The sequence below is a fragment of the Apium graveolens genome, chromosome 2 (genome assembly GCF_009905375.1).
Source record: "Apium graveolens cultivar Ventura chromosome 2, ASM990537v1, whole genome shotgun sequence".
Classification (NCBI taxonomy): domain Eukaryota; kingdom Viridiplantae; phylum Streptophyta; class Magnoliopsida; order Apiales; family Apiaceae; genus Apium; species Apium graveolens.
This window is the reverse complement of record NC_133648.1, coordinates 284,206,554-284,215,717: the sequence shown is the minus strand read 5'-3', so window position 1 is coordinate 284,215,717 and position 9,164 is coordinate 284,206,554. Positions and strand designations below refer to the sequence as shown.

The window sequence follows — 9,164 nt, the reverse complement described above, 5'->3', positions numbered from 1 at the left end:
AGCGGTTATTTGCTAAATGTAAAGTATTAAACTAGTTGAGATGCTAAGGTTATAAAAGTATATCGTATATGTGTTATGTGGGTATATCTGAGATTATTAACTAAATGTTTATTATAATTGGGGTAAACGTTAGATGTTCTGAGAAACGTCGGGAATCGATCAAGTACCTAATTAGGGTTTTTTTTTGTATTGTAGATTTGGATAGCAGAGGCATTCAAGCTAGTAAAGAGAAGGATATCTTAAGTGGAAGTAGCTCGATAACCGTAAAGTAGAAAAGCTATTTGAGGCAAGTAACTCTGCCTTCTCTTATGATTTGATTATAGAGAGGATATTATCAATGTCGTGATACAGTAGTGATTCCTTATAATGTTTATGATAAGCCTGTTATTGATTTTCGAGAAACCCTGATATTGTTCTTTATAACAACTTGTTATCAATCCCTGTTGATCCTTTATAATAACCCTATTGATCCTGACATTTATTACCTTACTCTATTACTTTGTTATCTTTTGATCTCGTGAACCTAAAAGAACCTTTATGAACCTCCTTACGTAATATTTTGATTAACCTGGATTCTTCGATAACCTGTATACTTTGTTTTGTATTGATCTTTGGAACTATTCTCATCTCGAACTAGTATACCCTATTTATCATTTGATCAAGATCTTTAGTATTGATCCCTGTTTGCTTTCGATTCATTCACTTTCCTTGAATTTCTGAATTGAACTTAAGAATGATTTTTGACTTGAATGAGTCCAAATGATTTCATATTCTTGGTAATGATAAAAATGAACTTAGTCAACTTTTCCTACTTCCAACACAAAGGTTTTCCAAATGAATTCATGATGGATTGGATGAAGACGTAAGAGACTAGTGGGACTAGTCTAGTCACAAAAGAGGCTAGCGGGGCTAGTCCAATATAAGGATGAAATAATGCCATAGGTACCATAACGACCAGATGGAGGTCGGTACGGGCTGATCACCCGTATTATATATAATATATGGATATTTTAATCAAGGGTTCCTTTATGTCTTATAAAAGAGAAAATGAATTTAATCTTTAAAGCAGTTTGCTTCATTTAAATGAAATGAAACGATCTGTATCTTCGTTAAAGAAGTAAAATTTGTGAACCCTGTCACTTTAATTAGTTGTTGAATTTCGAAGCTTGAATAATTGCTTCTTTCAATTATGAAACTTTTTCAGATTCCTGTTAATGATTTGTGATGAATGTCGGCTTTCTCCCAATCTTGAGCCTTGAATCCTGAAAGCCCGAAACCTTCTTCATGACCTTTACTTAGCCAATAAACTGCCACCTAGAGAATGAAATTAGAATGCCTCAGATATTGATATTTATGTTGCATTGTAGAACTCTCTATATAGTTACTTGTTGAGCTTCTTTGCTCATTTATTTGCTTTGATCTAACCATGACAGTTAGGCAAGAAGATGGCCATACTTAGGCGCGCCGCTCGCAACAGCGTTCCTGGCGGTCCCTACCGGGTTGTAGGTTTCCATATGCCAGAGCAGGTAGTTGTTGTGTGTGTGAGCAAGTGTGTTAATTGGAGGACTGTATAAGCTGGTTCAGATACTTTGGGTTATCTGTCGATTCCATGTGGGAATCGAATAAATTTGAATTTAAGTATATTTTGGGTTACAATATATTTATTCTGGTTGGTAGTTGTAATCTTGTCTCATACTTAATCCTGTTTAGATCCTGTTATTATTATCGGGGTTTATTATATCTGTTGTTACTGTATTAGTTTAATAGTGTGTGGGTTCTCATTTCCTAACCCCGAGATTGAGAGCGTCACACATTAGTATATTTTATTATCCTATAACGGTAAAAATAAGTTTGAAATATATCATAATTTTAACAAAATTGTATGATAAAAATAATACTTATAATTAATTTATTTATTTTTAAAAAAATTAACATATGTAATTAAAATAATTAGGTTAAAATATATTAAAGCTAGATTATACTTAAACGTGAATTTTCTTACATATAAAATGATATCTTAAATTTTATTATCACATTTATTCAAGTTATGGAGTTGAAAATTTTGATTAGCAAAATGTCTTTTATTTTAGAATATGTAAATTTAGAATTAACCTACAAATTGTGAGATGTTGATATTTTACTACTCATTATGGAAATGTTGTATGTGATTGGCATGAATTTTTTTAGTATATCATTCCTCTCTATTTTATTTTGTCCAAAATATTTGTATTTTAAAATTGCAACAAACTACTTAGCTGAAAAATAATATCACTAATTTGTAAAAGATAAGAAAAGTCAGAAATATTTAGTCTTATTTGAAAATTGGATATATATGTTGTTTATTATAACATTTTTAAGTTTTATTAATAATAAATTGTTCATATTCTATATATATATATATTAAAAATTACTAACATAAGCAAATAATTTTAACTTAGTATTTCAATATTTACAATATATTATAATATTTTCTATTTTTTATTAAATTTTATTCGGATATGTACATGGGAACGATTTTATTGTAGTTTATGTAATTATATTTAACACAATTTAGCTAAAAATTGTTATGTTTGCAATTATTATTGTTATCATTAATATTATTATTTTGTTATTCTTTAGATTTTTTTCATAATAAAATACTGATGCTAAATTAAAAGAATAAAAAACTTCTTAGTTGTAATAATTTTAAAATTTTAAAGTTCATAATGAATTCTGATCACATATCTTACTTTACACATTGTAGAATTATCAATTACTATTACAAATGTGCTAACTGTTACATCAAACACTAATGTAACTACCAACTTAAAACACAACTAAATGTATTCCACTTCACCTTGAGAGCATTCATTTGCATCTGGAATTCTTCATTTATGGCCAATTGTTGTTTATACTAAGACATTCTAACTTTTCATCTAAGGTCACCTGGGGGAAATTCTTGCTAAACCTCCATGATACCGTGGCAAAAATATTGATGTCTCCACTTACTGCTACTATTGTTGTACATGTATCCAAATCTCTGTTGTGGCCATCACACACCCTCCCAACTACGTCTCGTACAAAATATCTTGAGAGGTCTTGGTGATTCAGAGATGATTATGTTCCTATGCAAACTCATCCTTCTACAAAACCATCCCAACATAAACTTGCTAGGAAAATTCAAAGGCCCGTGTAGATCATCCTTCTCCAGCTTGATTTTAATGAAATCATCAGAATCCATACCAACTTTCCGACTGCATCTACGGCTCTACGCTCAAGCCATTGGGAACCTTTTATCCAATGATGAAGATGAATATCAGGCATCATATGGAGACTTAAAGACCACGACCATAGCCATATGGTTCATCATAAGATTGCAGAAAGCCGCATTCAGATTCCGTGAGATACTTGCACAAGGTTGGCAAGTCATAAACTGGAATATAACTATTCAAAAGAAGTATAAATAGCTCATTATGTGAGATAATTGATGATTTTTGCAGCATCAAACAATCAATACACGTACACACACATACCTGATTAAGGGTTTTCTCAGTAATTGACAGTTCTTGCCGCAGGTTTTTATTTATACCAGGTGCCTTTGCACTAGTTTTTTATTACTCAAAAACTTCTTCAAAATTAGGTGGACATGAAGAGGTGAGAGCTATAGATGACAAATGAGAAGTGCTTTTCCATTTTAGAAATCATCAGATTTTTTAGTATTAAAATAGAGGTTGTTCGTATTGTTAGGACGAAAATACGCGCTAATATTCACGCAAGTATACGTGATCGCAAGTAATATAGAATTAATTCTAGTTCGTTCCCACAGGGACTGGTTTAAGTGAATTTTAATCAATGTACTTATGCAACAATGGTATGGTTATTATCCAATACTAAGACGAATAACAAATTGAGGTTGTTTTAACTATGCTTAACTAAGAGTTTATACTAAAGAACATTAACTAAGAGAATAAAGAGATTTGAATACTATATGACACAAACATGGGATTCTAACTTCATTAAATACTTCATTCAATAGCCTTTTCGTTCTTAACCTTAGCATGCAATGGCGATGACACTAATCAGATAACACGAAACTGATAAACGCCAACTTTCATTGTATGAATACCATACTACCAGACATCCACAAAAGACATAGAAGCTGAATAGACACCAATTATATTGAGACCCTATATGTCTATAAAATTTGACAACATAACGGTTTAATGCACAAGTTATTTATTGTGATTACATAGGGCGGGTAAGATGGTTAAAATTACCTACGAATCATGCATATCAAATACATGAACCTATGCTAGCATGGCAAGTTCTAAACCTCTAAATTCACTGTCGCTTCATTAAAGATTAACACGCTATCTTATAAGTTCGCGACGCTCATAAGATTAATAAGCACAACCAATACTAGGATATCATAGAATCACCACAAACTAACGCATCGAAATAAATTAACTAAAGAAATCCAAAAATAAATCCATTAGAACCCTATGATAACGATTAACCCATAATCGGACTCATCATCAACGTGGGTTCCGATGAAAGCATGGTATAATAAACATAGTCTTTATACTGAATAAATAATAAAACCAAGTACGAAACAAGAGTATAGGTTCACAAATAAGAAAACTAGCATCCAAAGTTACAAATTAAAATAAAGAATCACAAGAATAAACTAGATCCTCTTCGCCTTGGTTGACTTGTGTTATACGATCTTCTTACGCCTTCTCCTTAAGCTCTGGTACGTCTTGTTATGAAAAACTATCATAAGTTATGTTTATATAGCAGCCCATGCAGAGTAAAAGTCCATCAATCAGAATCACAAGAGAATCAGGATTCTTTTATCCCGACATGGCATGGTCGCGCGCTCCAACAGCGCGGGCGCGCTGAGTTTTTGCTCTTTTGGCACGGCCGCGCGCTACTTCAGCACGGGCGCCGTCCTTCTGGATAAAATTCTTCTTTTTATTTTCTTGTTGGTTTGATTTGTCCTTTTCACGAGCAATCTTCTTGAACACCATCCTAACACCAATTTAGCATCAAATCAATGCCAATTCACCTGAGTTCCTGATATAAGCCTGAAATGCAAAAACACTACAAAACACATCAAAAACACAAATAACTTGAGTACAAAACACCAATTCAAGCCTTTATAAAGCATTCTAAGTTGACATAAAAGCCACTTAACACACCCCCAAACTTGAACTGATGTTTGTCCTCAAGCATAAACAGACTCAAAGAACAAGAAATAAAAATACATGAATGTAAACTATATGAATGCAACAATCCCCATAGAATAACTAAACCAATCAACAAGCAACATCTCAACAAATGCAGTTATTCGCACAAAGATCAATCAAATCCCACTAATCAACTTACAAGCAAGAAACGTGTGTGTGTGCAAATGCTTACAGATATACAATTGCAACTTGATCAATAATCATGACTCACTACTCATCAAGGCAATCGCAAGGTTATAAATAGAATAAAAGCTAAACTCAAAATAACTTATAACATTTCAATTCTTATATCGGAGTTTTACATGGATTAATGCTTTTATTTACAACACCTAAATAACACAAATATGCTTATTTGACCGTGCAATGAGTGAGGTCCACAAAATACTTATATAATAATACCCATGTAGCGAGCGTTAGGTTAGTGGATCCCAGACTATAAAAGCCTTAGGTCACTAGGCACAAAGTCCCCTAAGAACTTAATAACTCGAGTTTTAAAGAGCCCACTCGTGATCAATTATGCATAAACACATATTTTTCTCTATTTTTCTCTTCTTTTTTTTTCTTTTCTGAACGAGTACGTTTCACTCTATCTCGTTCAACCCTAGACTACTCATATAAAATGAGGTGGTTACTAGCCATTTGACACCTAACCACAACAACTAGCAATGAAATCCAATTTTCTCCAATTTTTAAATATCCATGTTATTTCATCATTAAGAGAATATCCTAAATTCTAAATATAAACAAGTGATTAAACCTCGACAAACAAATAAACCATGACCAAGACCTAGCCCTCAAGCAACCTATAAGACTTAGTAAAATACAGTTGTCTCTAGCATGCAAATCAATTCGATAAAACTTAACATCACTAAGCACGACATCACTACACTAGCATCAATATCATGAATCAATAGGAAAAATCATCTAAGGGATCATGTTATAATGCAAATGCATGAAAGTATATGAATAAACAATCATACAAAATAATGGAAAAAAACTACTATATGGTAAATATGCAACTATATGAACTAAACTAGTATGAATATGCAACTATATATGACTCACACATAACATACAATCCTTAACTACTACCCCCAAACTTAAAATATTCATTGTCCTCAGTGAAGGTAAAAGTAAGGAATCAGGCATACCTACTCAGAATTGATAAGTGGCATTTTATACCACTTAGAGCGTTTCATAATGGCTTGAATTGGTGTCTTGAACTCGAGTATTTTGTGTATTTGATGCGTTTTTCTAGTGTTTTTTCATTTCAGGGTATAACTTGCTTAGATAGGGTGTTTTTATCGAATAAATCCTAAGGAAGTGCTTGGAATCAGTCTCGGGTTGATGTGCGAAGAATTCATCAAAAACAGAAGCATAAATAGGAATTTTCCAGAAGTGATGTAGAAACCCACCTGATGGGAGCAGGCGACCGCCTGGTAGCAGGCGCCCGCCTGGAAGAAGGAGGCGGCCGTCTAGGTGCGGATTTTCAGAATCTGGATTTTTTTAATTCTATTACGATTAGACTTCTGTTAGCGCTGGTTCTTTTGGGTTATTATATAAACCTTATGGGAAGACGTTTTCTTGATAGAAGATAATCGAGAGCAAGGGCAAGAAGATCGAGAAGACCTTTTTAGCACGCAACAACGAAGAAGAGGAAGCATATGTTTATCTTGTGATTCTTTTAATTCATCGTAACAGTGGATGCTAGTTTTCTTTATGTTTTGAACCTTAATACTCTTGTGACGTACTTCATTGTTTATTAAGTATTTTTATTAGTTTATATCATTGTGTTTTTATCTTGCTTTCATATGAACCCATGGTGACGATGAGTTCTATTATGGGCTAATCGTGATCATGGGATCATAGCGGATTTACTATGAATTTTTTTAGTTAATTGTTTAATACCTTGGTATGTGGTGATTGTATGATATCTAGCATAGATTGTGATTATTCGTCTTATGTGCGTCGCGAACATGTAAGATAGCCTGTTAATCTCTTATGAAGCGACATTGAATCTTGAGATTTAGAATTTTCCATGCTAGCATAGGTTCGTGTATTATATGCATGATTAGTGGGTAACTTTAACCATTTTACTTGTCCTTTGTAATCATCATGAATAACTTGTGCTTAAATCGTTATGTTGTCAAATTCTATAGACATATAGGGTCTCAACATAATTGATGCCTATTCAACTTCTATCTTAATTGTGGATGCTTGGTAGAATGGTTTCGTACAATGAAAGTTGGCATTTATCAATTTCGTGTTGTTCGATTAATATCATCACCATTACATGCTAAGGGTAATAACAATGACTATTGAATGAAGTAGTAATAAAGTTATGATCTCATGTGTGTTTAATATTGTTAAGTCAAATGTTTAATTCTCGTAGTTAATATCAGTTAATTAACCTTAATTGTTATTGTTTTGACATTGAAGAATAATCACACATTGGTGAGTAAGTGTTAATTAAATATAAGTAATCAGAGTCTCTGTGGGAACGAACTAGAAATTATTCTATATTACATGCGAACGCGTAGACTTGCGTGAATTATTTAGCGCATGCTTTGTGCCTAACAAGTTTTTGGCGCCGCTGCCGGGGACTCGGTGTTAATTTGTTTAGTTTATGTACTTGCCATTAGTGGTCATTAGGATTCATTGATTAAGACTTGTTACATACTGCTTCCGGTTGTGTTTCAGGTACTCTAGCGAGCGTTTATGCAAACATGTTCTCGCACTCGCAAGAGGAATCTGGATAAAGCTGAGGAGACAGATATAACTCTTGATTTTCCGGAGAAGATAGTTTTTGAAGATTCAGATAAAGAGAGTGAAAAGAAAGAACTTGAAATAATGGGTGATCGTATAGTTCAAGCTGATGCAGCTCTTATGGACTTTTCTCATCCTAAAATTGATGACATTCAGTCAAACATCATTCATCCGGCTATTCAGGCCAATACTTTTGAAATCAAGCCGGGCACTATTCAGATGGTGCAGAATTCTGTTTCTTTCGGAGGTGCTGTGACTGAAGATCCCAACATGCATATCAGGAATTTTGTCGAGATCTGTAGTACTTTCAAATATAATGGTGTTACTGATGAGTCTATCAAGCTGAGGCTTTTCCCATTCTCTCTGAGGGAAAAGGCTAAGGACTGGTTACATTCTTTACCAGCTGGGTCCATCACTACTTGGGAAGATCTAGCGCAAAAGTTTCTGGTGAAGTTCTATCCAATGGCCAAGACTGCGGCTATGAGGAGTGTTCTTACTCAGTTTGAGCAGCAACAAGGAGAATCTATGTGCGAAGCTTGGGAGTGCTACAAGGAGATGTTGAGAAAGTGTCCACATCATGGTATGCCTGAGTGGATGGTGATTACTGGTTTCTACAATGGTTTGGGGCCCAATCTCGGCCCATACTCGATGCAGCTTCTGGAGGCGTCTTGTGGGCCAAAAGCTATACTGAGGCCTATAATCTCATTGAAACTATGGCTGCAAACGAGTATCAAAACCCAACTCAAAGGATGATGCATGGGAAGGTAGCAGGTATTCTGAAAGTTAATGTAGCTAAAGCTATTGCAGCGCAGCTTCAGGCGCTGTCTATGAAGGTCGATTCTTTAGCCAACTATGGAGTAAATCTAATAGCTAGTGACTGTGAGCTTTGTGCAGGCTCTCATGCTACAGATCGGTGTTCTCTTGTTAATGAATCTATTCAGTATGTGAACAATTTTCAGAGACCGCAGCAGCCTGTGCCCGCAACTTATCATCCTAATAACAGAATTCATCCCAATTTCAGCTAGAGCAATAATTAGAATGCTGTTTAGCAACCATATCAGCAAGCTGCAAGAAAACAGTTTAATCCACCTGGATTCCTGCAACCTCAGCAATTTGCTCAAAGGCAATCATATCCTCAACAAGGAGGTGCTGCTCCACCTTCTAGTGCTG

General features: G+C 34.2%; 1 non-coding gene across 1 annotated transcript; it reads right to left on the bottom strand.

The window, feature by feature from the left end:
- Positions 1–8,471: 8,471 nt before the first annotated feature.
- LOC141709618 (small nucleolar RNA R71) lies at positions 8,472–8,578 on the bottom strand. The gene has a single exon (XR_012570183.1). It is a non-coding gene; the product is annotated as a small nucleolar RNA R71 (small nucleolar RNA).
- Positions 8,579–9,164: the final 586 nt, after the last annotated feature.